The sequence below is a fragment of the Thermobia domestica genome, chromosome 14, assembly GCF_964235325.1.
Source record: "Thermobia domestica chromosome 14, izTheDome1.hap1.1, whole genome shotgun sequence".
In the NCBI taxonomy this organism is placed as follows: Eukaryota; Metazoa; Arthropoda; class Insecta; order Zygentoma; family Lepismatidae; genus Thermobia; species Thermobia domestica.
This window is the reverse complement of record NC_137467.1, coordinates 129,568,101-129,584,429: the sequence shown is the minus strand read 5'-3', so window position 1 is coordinate 129,584,429 and position 16,329 is coordinate 129,568,101. Positions and strand designations below refer to the sequence as shown.

Here is a 16,329-nt window from a genome sequence, read left to right as displayed (position 1 = left end):
TCAACAAAATTCCTAAACATTAAAAGTTTGCATTAGAATTTCAAAAGTGTTTACCAATATGGGCCGAAGTAAAGAGACGGTGCATGGGGTTTTGCGTTCAAACTCTGCTCCCACAAAGTGAACTTTGTGGTGAACAAACGCCGTATGCGTGGGTTTCCTCGGGGTTCTCCCGTTTCCTCCCACTTTCTTCATTTCACCATTTCATTCATTTCTCATAATCACCGTCTCCTTTATAGTTGACAAAAACGTGGCACGTAAAACTCAAAACTTTCATTTCATTTCATTTCAAGAAAATACCAAAGTAATGATGAATTACAATCGAACCTTTAGGACATTTAAGGATAATTTGAGTGAAAAATAGAAAATGATTCAACTGTCTTGTAATTTATGTAAAGGCATTTTAAGTTTTTTCAACATAAAATAACATCAAACAAAAGTTGTTTAAAGAAATAATCATACAAAATTACACCCACTTGTGAATAAGGATTATTACATATTATCTCTATAAAGTTATATCATCGCTCGGTCCTCGATATGCCGTAAACCTGAAAGGTCTAAAAATAGGTTTTGATAAATGACTATTGAACCATATGGGATTCCTATCTGAAGTTTAACCTGGGACCATATGCACTGTAGCTTTTTTTTTTTAATCCACGGCATGAAAGAGTGATTTCGAAGTAAATTCCAAAGTAAAAATTCAATGGGTGATCAACATTCATTAAAAACCTCCAATGAGTGCTTGAGCCTCGGAGAACCCGTGTAGTTAGCGCCTCTGCTTTTAGCTTTGTCGCAATCAAGTATCTAGAAGTACTTTATTCTTTCTTTTCAGCTTAGTTCAATGTTTCTTCGAGGCTAAAAGACCATGATAATGAAAATAATGATGGAATGAAGAAAGTGGTAGGAAATGGAAGAAACTTCGAGGAAACCCATGCATACGATATTTTTCCACTAAAAAGCCCACTGGGACGGTGGTAGATCCAGGGACCTCAATCACTAAAGGTGAGTGCTCTACCACGACCCTTAGAAATTCTACGATATTAGGATGCAATATAAAAACTTCTTCTAAAGACAGGCGCGCACCCAGAAATGTTTGTTGGGGGCGGTCCAAGCTCTGGAGGGAAACCATTACATCTAACAAGGAGAAGGCAGACTTTGGTAAGTGAACTTCGGGGCATTTTTTACGATGTGGTAGTGCAAAGTGAGAGAGCGCAATGGCCAAAAATAACATAGAAAAACCGTCTTACAGTTTTCTACTCGACGCATATATCGTAAGACGCGCAAAATTATCAATTGACGGCGTGGCAGAGTGAGAAGAACCTGAGACTGACATGCAAAGGGTTCCGGGTTCGATTCACATTTGAGTCAAACTTTTATTTTCGTTTTTAGCTCCAACCAATAAAGTAGCATTTGTAACTATAAGTAAAATATTAATTCATCATATGTTTATAATGTATTAAAACAATAAAAAATTTCAATCACTTGTAAAATCTTTCAATGTTCCATGTTAACTAGGAACAAAATTTAATCCCTTCCGTAAATATTATTGTTACGTCAGTCGTGTAAAAATGTTCTCGAAGCTTCTTGTCGACATCTGTTGACAGTGTGCGAATTACAAGGGGAATGAGGGGGAAATCTCCTTTGGTTATAGCAACATCCAGTATTAGGAAAGGTGATTTCCCCCTCAACTCCTTTGTAATTCGCACACTGTCAACAGATGTAGACACGAAGCGTCAAGAATATTTAGTACACAACGACTGTCGTAACCATAATATAACTCGTGATATCAGTATATTTACGGAATAGATTAAATTTTCATGGCGCCAAAGCAGGAAATCTCACAATTGGCTCACGTCTTTCATGGCCACGGTGCTGAGAATGGATGTTATACTCAAAATAAGTAACCAAATAAAATGCTCAAAGCACTCCTTCCATTAACGTAAAACTGATAATAAAACATATCTCGTCTAGTTTCCTATTATGGCATTATCAAGAAAATAATTACACTATGGTTGAGATATAATTACCTAAAACTCTTATTAACTCTTAAACTGCAATTTTAAATATCTTCCGATCGGTGTTTTCAAATCTGAACGTGTTTTCGTAACTTATAACTAGTAAAAAATTGCATTGCTAGTGTCTACTAGAGTATATAGTTTGCAATTATATACTCACTTTAGTCATCGACTTCTGCGATCTGAAATTTTGGACAACTTGTCTGTTCTTCAATTTCCAATAATAATTTATTCATGATAAAATGGAATATCTATGGATTCTTGAATATCATAAAAATACTTGAATCTATTCTTACAGATATCTATACAAATAAAATGAAACTGATTATGTTTGTGACTTAAAACTCTTGAACCACCCAACCGATCTCGACAAAATTTTCAACATATAAGAGGTTCGGGGTCTTGGGATGGTTTGTGTCATTTCATTTTGACGGTGCAACATACGGATGGGGGAGGTGGGTATATATATATATATATATATATATATATATATATATAAATGATTGAAAACGACCGATATTAGTGTCGAATCCATAGTTTTGGGGGTTGCTGTTGGAACAGTGACACTTCCGATACGGTTTAAATCCAAATTCAGCCCCGCAACTTGGAAGAGGGGGAGATATTAAAATAGATCGAAAATGGCCAATATTAGTGCATAGTTTTCGGGGTCGCTGAGATGAACAGTGACACTTCCGATGCAGTTTAAATCCAAATTCAACCCCGCAACTTAAGTGAGATATGTAAAAGTGATCGGAAATGACCGATATCAGACAGTGATTCAATAATAATAAAAAGTGACTTACTAACAGACAGTGATGTAAATTTTCTTAAAAATTTTGAAATTGAAAATTTTAAAGAAAATTTCTGAAAAATTTTCCGGTTCATAAAAACATACTTCACTTATTCCTACATCGTTGTTTAGTGGTAAAATTTATTTGCAATAAATATTGTCTGACAAAAGTTTCATGAAGTGAAAATCTAACGATTCTTTATTACTACAAAAATGTTTCAAAAACTTCAATGTATTCTTCCCTCAAAAGTCACCTTTCATCTCACATTTCGTTAATTTAATGCGAGTAAGACGATGTTTTCTCATAGCTTTAATCACAATAAAATCAAAGAATTTCTTCTTACTTCTGTTACAAAAATAATCTTTATAAGGAACTGAAACTTTTATGCAGTTATTTTCCGGTTCCCGAAAGCTAATTGGAAAGTTATAATTTGTTGCTGTCTAACTTTCCTCTACAGGAATCCAATTTTATAGCTAGTTAAATATAGTGGAAAATTTTCCACCTAACATCACTATGGATAATATTCAAAATTGTCCGGGTTATGAAAAGTTTTTCCACTTGTTTCTGCATCATTTTGAAAATTTTCCGATGCATGAAAATTCCTTTCATTTGTTTCTTCAGAGAAATAAAACTTTCCGATTCATAAAAAAAGTTGTTTTACTTTTTGCTTCAAAATGATGAAGATTTTCCTACTTATAATAAGTTTTTCAATTTTTCCATACACAACAGAAAATTTTTCGATTCATGAAAAAAATATTTCACTTGTCCCTACATAGCACCGGAAATTTTCTGAGCCATGAAAATTTTCAGATTCTTTAAACGATCTTCTATCTTATAATATTTCTATACATGAAGTCAATCAATTTTATGGTTAATGTGGAATTGTTACTTGATCACTGATATTTGTTTAGAACGAAAAAATTTCCGGAAAAATATATACTGGAAAATTTTCCACCTCACATCACTACTAACGGAACATATTACTATTTTTTCTTATTTTAACCAGGAAGATGTGTAATTGATGCTAGTAAAATACTAAATATTTGTTAACTGTACTGAAGGAATTTACATATTGATATGCATACTATAAAAATTATACAAGAGAATTTAAATAATGATATGAAGAAATTTTTTAAAAAAATATCATATGCAACTGCATGCCATCAAAAACACAATGCATATCACACTAGGAAAATAAATAAAATAATGATAGTTTAATTTTTAAAAAGTATGGAGAAAGGTTTTAATATGGGCGAAAGAAAACCTAAACACATCAAACGATATATCTAAAGTAAATCAAATGATGGTCGCGAAACATTTATATTTACTAATATTGGCATGTCGTGTGAAGATTTATTGAATATCCTGTGGACTTGATATGGGCTTTTACTTTTGCTATTTAATACGTCTTATTGACAGATCTAAGTGACTTGTGAGGCATCCAATAATTGAAAAGCTTCTGAGTGAAGAATATTTATTACAGCTGTATAAATGAGTTTTGAGTCCTTCTGTAACAGCGTGGTTATAAACAACGGGAACTACTTTAAACTTAGACCTCGAATCATTACTGGAGCTTGAATTTGGTGCAGTAGGTTTGCGCGCATCCAAAGTCAACCTATCAGGATCAGTCGTTCTCCACCACAGTATCTTGAATACCTGAAAGTTGGATTATATGACCACGCCACTAAACTCTAATACTTATTATGGTTAAAGTTACAGAAGTTAAATAAGTTTGAGGTTGCAAAATATTAACAAAGTAATTCTGATAGAAATTCGGATAGACCATAATTATCATCCTAAATTGTTCTCCTGAAGATGACGGTTTTGAGGGGCCCGTCATAGCGTAGTTGCTAATGTTCTCGGCTTTGGTGAGAGAGGTCCCAGGTTCGATTTCGGGTGGGGAAAAATCGGTTGATGAAGTGTAAGAGCCCTTTCAGGTCAGTCATCTTAACCGCTTCCCGGTTTAACCCAATTTATTTCGTTTTACTAAGTAGGTCACTCCTGGTCGAATTTTCTTCCCAAACGTGACTATGTTGTACACGATATATCTCGCAATAAACCACGAAAGAACGGTCGACGAAATAAGGTGCGAATTTACTCGTACTGGTCTCAATTGAAACAAATGGGAAAACGTAATCGCTCGGGTTGATAAGTCAGGACCTGGTTACTTTACATAAAGTGGACCAGGAAGTGGTTAAGTAAGATTTTCGTGGGTGTTACTAATTCATACCAGGAAAATGCCGGGATGGTACCTAACACACATGCTTCCTTTCTTCCCTTTCCTCGGATAGTGTGATCGCCAAGGGACGTTATCTCTCGTATGTGACGGGCTAACATTGTCATAGTTACCGTAAGCCCAGAAATCTAATTCCTAATTCCTAATGACGGTTTTGATGGTGATTACGAGACTCGAAGCTAGAACTCCTGATTACCAAGAGAAATTAACTTACGTAAAGTAGGTAAGGAGTACAAACCTTCTTACTTGATAGTTAACAGATTAGCTCCTTCTTGGGACATAGTTGTGTAGTGGTACAGTGTTCACTAATGGTATGAGGGTACCCTGGTTCGATTCCAGGCCATGTAAATTTATGGTGGACAACTTTGTGTCCGTAGCATTCCTCAAGATTATGCCGTTTCCTCCGGCATTCTCATTTCACAATTTTTCCCTAATTATTCAGTTTCAATAATCATCCATCTTCTATAGAATATAGAGCATAACCATGGAATGTAAAACTTCAAAGCATAAAAGTTCGTTCACATTTACAATATCAGAAATTACTTTTTTCCTCATTACAATTTCAGAAATTACTTACATTACTTTTTCCCTCATTTTTGGTCAAACTATTTATAAACGAGAAACTGCATTTATATATCAAACTTTATTTCTTAAATTTTATGTTTCGTCCACTACGACACTTTCAACCTTTTTCCTCGAATCTTTTCCGATTTCAAAAGCGCGTGGAGGTAAAAATACTCAAACTAGGAAGAAAAAAGCTCTTTTTAAAAAAATGCTTTCTTGTGCGCAATCTGCAGCCAGCGAAACGGGAGGACAGGAGATGAGGTAACACTGGATCGAGGGAAAGAGCTGGCAGTGTGCAGCCTGCCTCGGGGACGGCGAGATCTCTAGTCTCCCAGCAACAAGACAGCGACATGCGCTGTTGACAATGGCTTTAGATTAAGCAACAGGTTTATATGTTTGGGTTGTGTGCTGTCCCCTGTTACATCAAGCTTCCGTGCATTGTGTCATCCATTCATAGAATACATTTGTGTTTGTGAATTGCGAATATTGTCATTTCAGCCGCCACTATGTGAGTGCTTACGTTTTCTCTTATCATTCCCTTCCAGCGGTAATGGCACGTTTTATATTTCAAGACTTGTCCACTTAGAACCGTCAACATTTTATTACTACTGTTATTGGTTGAATTGCACCGTTTTCTTCCCCGTTCGGCTTCGGATAAGGTAAGTGCTTCACATTTCATAACATTTGACAGTTATTTTGATTGCGTTTTAAAGATGATCATCCAATAAATCAAACAATCAAACTGGAAGAAAGAATACTGAGTGCTGCTTAAGTGAATCTGATATTCATAAGGAGTGATGATTTCAGGAGGTACCTTGAGGTGGGGGTGCGGGAATTCCCTCCGCTCACCGCCACCCTGAGCATATCACCAATCACGCTCAACGTGGATTATTATTTTCCCAAACTTTCTTCACCCCGCCCCCTCCTCCGTGGATTGAAAGTCTCTACGGGGATATCTGAGATCACTACTACTCATGACTGTGTAGCTTATTATAGATAAACACAAAATTATATGCATAGACCCTATTATTGAAATAAGTATACTTTTAAAGAGTTCTTGAGCGATAGTCTTTGAATTTTTTCAGTAGTCTATTATTATTATTATTATTATTATTATTATTATTATTATTATTATTATTATTATTATTATTATTATTATTATTAAAGAATTCGCCCCTAGCGATCGATTTCTCCCTTTTCCTCCAAGTTTACCGTCCACTTAGGCACTTCACATCGTTATATACCAGTCCATTAAACCAATCATGTTTGACGTAGGATCGCAGTTTTACAATCAGAAAAAGCAGGTCATTGACTTTTATGTTCCACGGTTATACGAGTTAGGCTAAAGGAGACGGTGATGATGAGAAATGAGTGAAATGGTGCAATGAAGAAAGTGGCAGGAAACGGGAAACCGCCGGGAAAACCCCCATACACAGTGTTTGTCCACCACAAAGTTCACTTGGCGCGAGCTGGGATCGAATCAAGGACCCCATGCATCAGAGGTGAACACTCTACCACTGAACCACCGCGGCGCTTATCAGAGAAAGCAGGAGAAGAAATGACGTAGAAAAGTAAGTGTTACCAGTCAAAACCCACTCATGCATCGACGAGTAGTATGCCTGCAAAACCATCGACTACGCTATCGATGTCCGTATTTGACTGCTACCACTGTCTTTTATAAATATTTAGTTACTACCAGCTGGTTGCTCTCTCATTAAAAAGATGAACAAGAAACTTCGACGTCATCGAGCATCCAGTTTAAAATGACTGAATTAGAGTAGTCTGGTATTGTAAATTCAAGACTAGACGAGCAACAATACATTTTAAGACATACATTTTCTGCATAAATCAGAGCATAAATTTTCTACTCTACTGTGCAAAACGAAACTAGAACAACTTCAAGACGAGATGAGAAAACCTTTTTCGGGACGAGACCGAAACAAGAATTCATCGAGAGACGTGATAATACTTCTATACATTATACGAGACGAGAGTATATTTCTACAAAATTTACGAGATGAGACGAGACGAGAAATAAAATTCTGGGAACTCAAGCGCAGTCATTTCGAAATGAATATTCTGTGACGTCACATTTGGTGTTGCATTCTTAACAAACTACACGGAAAGAAAACTAACGGAAGGAAAATGTAGTGTTGATAAAAGATATTAGTAACAGGAAAACAAGAACCTATCCTTTTCTTGGCTCCATGGCTGTTCGTACACTGCCAACATTTGTTTTCTTTCATTTTCCTACCTCGTCCACTCCTCTCGGTTTCTTCTGATATCGCTTCTCTCCTCAAATCGTAAAAGCCTGCTCTTACGTCATGCATCGTTCAATTCGAAATGACTCTTCTAAATAATCGAACCCTTCACCGAGTGGAATCTGCATATCCCACAGTTCAAATATTCAGTCAATTCTTATTTAATTATACAGTAATAGGGAAACAACTACCTATGGGATAAGGTGATGGTGTTATCTATGAGAAATCTAATCTACACACAGGTATACTTAGAATATATGCTAGCATAATTACAGATTATCATTGCCTTATTCTTTATTAAATTAACTGTGTGTCACAACAAGTAGCAGCGTCACGTGTACACCACGTGAAGGAGTTTGGTCAGTATTGAAATCGGAAGTGGTAGTATATTTCTGCCAATTGCTATTTTAGTACAGAGGTTACAAGCAGACATGGAATATATTCTTGGAACCCTCAAGTGATTGCATAAAACCGCTCTTCGCTAATACTATTTTCACTTTTTAGCTATCAACGTTAAAACCGGAAACGGCGAATCTCTGCCATTTCCGGTTTGATTAGAAGGTAAAGACAGAAGATGATGTCAAGTCTTAAGACGCTAAATTGATTCCAAAATAACTGCTTCTCTCTCTCTCTCTTATCGCTTTTGCTTTATGTAGATCAATATTAAAACCGGAAGTTGTACTGGATTTCTATCACTTCCGGTATCAGTGGAGAGCTAAGAATGTAGATTAATCGATTGCATGAAACAGCTTCTTGTTGTTTATTACTATTTCTGGTCTATACCGATCAATGTTAAAACCGGAAATGAATAATATCTACCGTTTTATTTTTGAGTATCTACTCAATTACCGAATTTAATTTCTAACTTGGGACCCTGTGCATCCTGGCCAAAATTGAATGTGATCCACTAAGTAATTCTTGAGGTGTCTCCCGGGCAGACGGACAGACAGAGTAAATATATACAGGAGTTTTGATAATCCAAACTCCCTAAAAAAAAATATATAGTTTTATTTTTTACAACATTTTTGAGGATATTTTTTTAAATGTATAATCCACTCTTTCCTAACCGACAGTTTCTGTGCTCAAGCATTGGTGATGACTGGAAAGCCTCCGAAAACGTAAACCCCATATTCCTCCAGAATAGAATATTTTTTTATGGAAGTTAATCGAGGAGAACTTGTTCTGTTTTTAACTTACGAGTGAGGGATAAATCTACTTCTTTATTCTTCATTGCTTTTCACTTTGTGCGTATGTAAGTAATTCAAAAGCCTCGAAGGAAGAACGCTCAATCTTTTTTTCTTCAAAATATTTTTAACGAAAATTATGGTGGAGTGTTTCTTTCAATTTGCGCCAGAAGTTTAATGTAAAAAGCGCTTCGACCACATCTCCCATTGTTATCAGCAGGGCCCGGATCTTGTTGACAAGTCAACTTTTTTGTCTTACGCATAGGACAAGGCAACTTCAAATAAAAACGTTATCCGTCAACTCAAGGTTCTAAAAGTGTATTGTTTTAGGGTCAACTTTTGGTCACTTTTTGCCTTTTTGAAGTTTCAGGTTATTTTTTAACATTTTAAGATAACTTTCAGGTCATTTATGGTCTTTTTAATCTTTCTTCTTCTACATAAGAAACTCTTAAACTGAACACTGTTTACGGATTTGAAAAATACAAAGTTATATATTTTCCTACTTCCTGACTATTGGGGTGGAAAACTGCATTTCTGAAAAGCTAATGAACACTAAGCTGTAGCTGATTGATTAGGGGTAAGGATTTGTACGTGTCCAAACAGATGGCTTTTGATTATTGACCACAAAGGATGTGATCACGAGAATAACTAAAAGTGGATTAGAAGACTTACAGAGATTTTAAACGTTTTTTTTTTTTTTTTTATCTATTATTCTCATGTATTCAGTCTACACTTGCGAACTTCTATTCTTTAAGTGTGCTCCTAGTTTCAATTCGGGAGTGAATTGACGCTTTCAATACGTAAAATGCCGTACAATGGACTGATCAATAGACTGCAACTAACTGAAACAAAATTTTTGAGAATGAGTGAGAAATGATAATTAAAATCCAATAGATATTCAAAAAATGGCAATGTTTAACGAATTAAACGTTTTAAAAAAACGTAAATTTTAAGGTCAATTTTTGTGAATTTTAGGGTCATTTTACAAGAATTTTAGTATCATTTTATAGGTCACTTTTTAGAAAATTTTAGGCCAACAAGATCCGGGCCCTGGTTATCAGCAACTAGGTTGGTGCAATCTAAGCACCCGCCGCCGCATTCATTCTCAAACACTTTTATATAAGATAGTTAATTGTAAAAAAAACCTACTTATCTATCCTCAAAATTTAAATTTCTCGGCGATACTTACCCACTAAGTCAGCTTAATAAATATCTTTCTAATGAAGGTCTCCATTAAAAAAAAAAAAAAAAAAAAGTTACATACGAAACTATTCCTTGCATTACCATGCAGTTGTTCGTTTTACTTTTTTTCTTCCTATTTTTTCTTATTTTCTTTTCTATTCCTTTCTGATACATGTGTATGTATATATATATTATACATAATCACCTAAGTATGTGCATCATTTTATCTATCATAGTCAACCAAAGGAATGTATTTTAGATGTTATATATAATCAAGATTGATTCTCTCTCATTGTTTCTCTCTCCTTGTATAGTTTAACATGCCTTCAGCATTGTCGCTTGTTTATTTCAATGTTTATTTTATATGTAATAAGTTTCAGTTTCACTTTTCATGTTTTATTTTCTTTGTATTGTTCTGTATGTCTGTAACTCTTTAACGTGCCTAAGTGTGTATATCTTTTTTATTCTCGTTGTAAAAAAAAAAACTATTATGAAATCCGTTTGTAAAAGAAAAAATGTAAATGGTTGTGTTACTCCGCCATTTTAAATAAGAAATAAGTTCACCATTACCAGTGAACTGATTTGGTCATCTCAAAGAAAGTATACACTACATTGCACCAAAGTCAACTCATTTGTTTTTTTTTTTAACCCTCTATGAACCACACTGCAAAAATAATTCAGTGTTTTCACACGTTTTTGTCACTTTTTGGAAATTACTTTCGAACAGTAAGAGTGGTCAATATGAACCTTATCTTCTGACGCCTGTAATGAGTATACGTTCAGAAACGACTTTTGAACACAGTTAAGGCACTTTGCACATTAACAACACTCTGAAGAATTGCGAGTGACAGTTATTCACACTTCTTAGTTATTTTTAGACACTTGACTAGACAAGCACAAAAGATTTTTTTTTTTAAAAGAAGAGGACCATTTTCTCAAAGATTAACGTTGACATAGTGCAATCATCATCATCATAGGTATTCTGCTTTTATTGGCAGGTCACTTGCCGCAGCTGAGAAGCTTCCATGCTCCACGGTCCTCCTCTAACCTCTTCGTTTTCACGTATGATCTTTCCATTTTTATATCATCCATTAATTGTAGTCTCCTTCGCCCCCTCCCTCTCTTTCCCGCCACCATACCCTCTACGACGTCCCTCATGATACAATCTCTTCTTAGGCAATGTCCCAACCAGTTTCTCTTCCTCTTCCTAATAATATCTTAAAGTGTTCTTTTCTCACCCACCATTTCTAACACTCTCTCATTCGTTTTCCGCTCGACCCAACTAATTCTTTCCATTCTTCTCCACACCCACATTTCGAAGGCTTCCAGTCGATTTTCATCATCTTTAAGTAATGTCCTCGTTTCCGCCCCATACAGTACAACACTCCACACGAAGCATTTTATGAGTCTTCTTCTCATCTCTTTATTCAAGAGACATAGTGCAATTGCCGATGAAAAAAATAAAATAAATTTAAAAATTTATAAAGTAACAATTACATTTGTTTCTTTTATATACTCACTTTTTATGTTACGATTGTGATTCAATGTAACGTTCAAATTACATTCTAGGGAATGTTTTCTCGATGCACTATTGTTTGTAATATCCATTTTCTTCCTCTAAAGGAGTTCTATTTCGTGGCCCGATCGTTAACAACAATTATGTTCGACTATTACTTGTGTCTTCCTCCGTACGGACTTATTTACAAACAAAACTTCAAAATAAAATTATTAATTAGGAAGGAGGAGAGAACTCACTACTTCATTCTTCATTGATTTACAGTCTTTGCGACGGTAATTATTAGGACGGTAATTATCATGCGACGGTAATTATTAGGAAGCTTCAAAGGAAATATGTAGTATATTGCTTAAAAATCAAACGTATTTTCATCTAAATTAAAATCGTATACAGAACATAGATTTTAATTTGAGGGGTTGGGCAATTTTTCCCTTCAATCTTGACAGATTTCAATTTCTCTCAGTGGAGATAAATGCAGTTTTTCCCCAGACTTCCTTTTTGCGGGGGCATTGCCCCCCCCCCGGAGCTCTGAGAGTTCCCCTACGGAAGAGACCAAAATAATACGTCTATAATATAATAATAAATAAAATAGTACAATGTAAAAATAATAGAATGACCCTCCGAATACTCAGTGTGCCTCCCCCCGGAACACTTTTTCTGAAAGAAACACTGGATGATTGGAAAGCCTCAAGAAAAGTATACGCTACATTACATCAAAATTTGAGTAAGATTATGTTAGTAAAGGTAATCGAAGTTAATATCACACTATTTCTAATTAGGAACTTTGAAGTGTGAGCGGAACTTTAATCTCTTTTTACCCTTGATCGATTTCACGAAAACCAATGAAATTGTTGAGAGTCCGTGGAGAAGATTTTCGGAGATCTGGCATGAGTGAAACAGTGAACGAATTAGTGGATTTTCTCTTTTATCTATCTATGTATTTATAAATAGAAGTCACTATGTTTGTGACTTAATAATTCTTGAACCACCCTACGATCTCAGTCAAGTTTTCAACATAGATGAGATTTGGGCCTGGGAGTAATGTTATTATTTCATTTTGACGGTACAACGTGAGGGAGGGGAAGGACGGGGAGATATATAAATTAAAAAAAATAAATACTTAATAACTCTTGAACCACAAGACCGATCTCGATCAGATTTGCCACATAGATTAGGTTCGGGCCTGAGATGATTATGATTTCAGTTTCACGGTGTAACTTAGGGGTGGGGGAGGAGAGATATAAAATGTGATCGACAATGACTGATATTAGTGTTGAATCCACAGTTTTCCGGGTCGCTAAGACGAGCACTTTTGATGCCGTTTAAATCCAAATCCAACCACATTAATATTTTATGTCCAAAATGAAACTATTCTCCCCGTGCGAAGAACGGGCATTCTACTAGTACTGTATGTAGAGACACATGTACTGTGTGTCTGAACTCGTAGTATTCGGAGACCAAACGCTGATGTTATACTCATGCTACAGTATAAAAACTTACGTTTGTATTATTATAGTTACTTGTTTCTTCTTTTGTTTCATGAAATGCTTTTTAGCTATTTCACATAGAAAAATCCCTTTAATCTCTTGTTTCTCAATGTTGTACATCGTCTAGTACTGGATTGTCTTGTTTCTTTATTTTGAATTTACTATACTTTTGACAGGTCCAACTATTCCGTCCGTGCTCTTTGAAGTGTCACTTTTAGATTTTCTAATGCTTTCACGCTTAATTAGTATAATTCCATTTCCAATGCTTTCCTCCAGTCAGAACGCGTTGACTAAAATACTTTGTACACTTCTATATAGGCGTATGGTAATACTCGTTTTTCGCATGCGGAGAATATGTTTCATTTCAGACATACAGGGGTGAATTTGCATTTAAATGGCCTCGGAAGTGCCAATGTTTATCTCAGCGACCCCGAAAACTATGGATTCGACACTAATATGGGTCATTTTCGATCATTTTTTTTTAAATGTCTCCTCCTCTCCTCCCGAAATTAAGTTTTATTTTTATGTATCTCCCCTCTCCCTTCCGTACCTTGTACCGTTAAAGTGAAATAATAAAAAAAACATTCCAGTACCGAACCTCATCTATGTTAAAAATTTGATCGAGATTGATAGGGTGGTTCAAGAGATATGAAACCACAAACAGAGTCATTTTCACTTATATACAGGGTGTAACATAAATGCATGTCCAAAAGTGACGAGGTGATTGCGAACATCCAAATCAATAAAAATGTTCCTATAAACATAGGTCCGATGTCGCTTTTTCCAAGATACAAGGTGTTCAAATGTCGAGTCCCTCTAATGGTTTACTATAAGAAAGTGAATGTAAATGTTCAACATTTTAGGAATAATACAATCAAGTGGAATTATGCCTGTGGAAATACGTTTACACTAACATAGAGAATGAAACTAATCAATATTTGAGGTTTATTGGGTTATCAGTGTTGCCAATCTGCTAGAAAGTGCTATGTTTCCAAATAGCGCTAGACGTCCACACGTTAACATATGATTGCTGATATCAAAACGTTCATGGATTGAAACGAAATTTGGTCAGTTCATTCATATTACAAATATTGAATCCGATCCATCATATTGTTTCAAACTGGAGGCCGTTTGGAAATTCTAAAACTTCTAACTCCCTAGATTTTGGGTCGTATGATAAAAAAATATAATAATAACCTCTTGAAAATCTTTAGTAAACCTATTTTTTGTTGTTATAAAAATATGTCTATCAGAACAAAATTCAAAATAATATGTAAATTTTTTTCCGGTATTAGATCCGAAATATATTTATATCTTCAGCTTATCTTTGCGATCCATGAAACCGTCTCGCGACTCCCGTAGGGGTCGTGACCACCAGGTTGAGAAACCCTGCATTAGAACGATGTTTAAGATTTACGACTTGGGTAAACTAATTTTGCTCATGAGACTTCTTGAAATATATATGGCCTCGTCTCGATTCTCGTGTAGAAAATGAGACGAGAATTAGGTCTACCATGTTTCATGTATCGTCTTCAACTTGAAAAGGTGATCTTGGTTTCGAAAACGGGATGAGAAATTTCTTTTCTCGTGGGCAATATTACTGAATAGTCTGTGTCAGTCTTAACCCATTATTTATTTTAATGCGTTGTTTTGTTTACTTAAGGGAAGCGAACCTTCCACAGCTTCAATGAACACTACTAATGTTAGTAGACGAGTCGAGAAATTTCTCGATTTCTTTCTATTCTCGTCTCGAAAACGAAAGGCAATTTTGAGATTCGAGACGAGACGAGACGAGAAACATGACTATTCTCGTATCGAAAACGAGACATTCCACGACTTTCATGGGCAACACTAGTTTACTCAAGTCTAAGGTTTTAAACATTATATTAGTACCGCATGTTTCATGCTACGAAACTATAATTTGATGATATTATTATAAATATATTGAGAAAGTTTAAGGATACGCTAGTCATTATACAACATCCCCTAATTACAAGCTTGTAGCCAGCCCAAAAATGTACGAGGCCCGATCGAACTATATGATAGTTCATCACCATATTATAGTTCATTTGCAAGCCTACCGTGAAAATTTTAGGGGGGCGGCCTCCCTAGACACGGGCCTGCCTAATTAGGAACCTTATTTAGATGTAGATCTTAATAATTGACACATTATAATATTGTGAGGGTGGCCCAAAAGTAGGTAGACAATCCCGTACTGATCAGCTCACTGTATTTTATATGATTTCTTATTGTTATCAAACAGGTAGACCTAGTTTCTTTCTTAACGTCTATTTACTTATAACTTAAACCCGGAACAGCTGAATCAAATAAACCCTTAAATTAGAATGTTATACTTGATCAATACAGGAGTGTATACCTACTTTTGGGCCACCCTGTATATCCTACTTTGTTTTTCAGTTTTCAGCAACGATGCTTTATGAGACGTGGAACTACTGTTTAACGTATGCCACATATGTACCCTTATATTTAATGACATTCTTCTATTTTTTCGGCAACCCAATGATCCCTCATACAACTTCCGTTGTTTCTAGTTTTAAAAAAAAATGACACACGGTTTTCACAGGTCTCTTTCGAAACTGCCTTTACACTATTCAGAAAGTTCTGCCGAAACAAATGATAATTTGACAGAGCCAAATCTAGCTGTATGGTAGATGCATTGAAACCTAGTAACTTCTCTTAATTTCTGGGGCTGCATTGGCTAGAGGGTTCATCTCTGATACATAGGGTCTCTGGTTCAATCCCAGCTCGAGCGAACTGAGCTTTGTGGTGAACAAACATCATTGCATGGGTTTTCTCGGAATTCTCCCGTCTCCTCTCACTTTTTGCATTCCATCATTTCATTCATTTCTCCTTACCATCTTCCTTAGCTTAAGTGCATAATCGTGGGACGTTAAGCTAAATATTTCATTTCATTTCATTTTTTCTCTTAATTTCTCATGGGTCGTTTAAAAAAATATGCTGTCTGGTGTTGTCACCGTTGTATACGACATACTTTCTGTTCACCAGTTCGGGCTGTTTCCTTTGAATTGCTAGGTGCCTTAATTGAGTTATATATATATATATATATATATATAT

General features: G+C 35.4%; 1 protein-coding gene across 2 annotated transcripts in view; it reads left to right on the top strand.

Moving 5' to 3' along the window:
• Nucleotides 1-5,886: 5,886 nt before the first annotated feature.
• The window catches only part of Gyc88E (Guanylyl cyclase at 88E), a 227,035-nt gene continuing 216,592 nt past the window's right edge, over nucleotides 5,887-16,329 (top strand). For both annotated transcript variants that reach the window (XM_081738809.1, XM_081738807.1), the window contains exon 1: nucleotides 5,887-6,262. The gene's annotated coding sequence lies outside the window, so the exon portion shown is untranslated. The remainder of the gene's footprint in view (nucleotides 6,263-16,329) is intronic.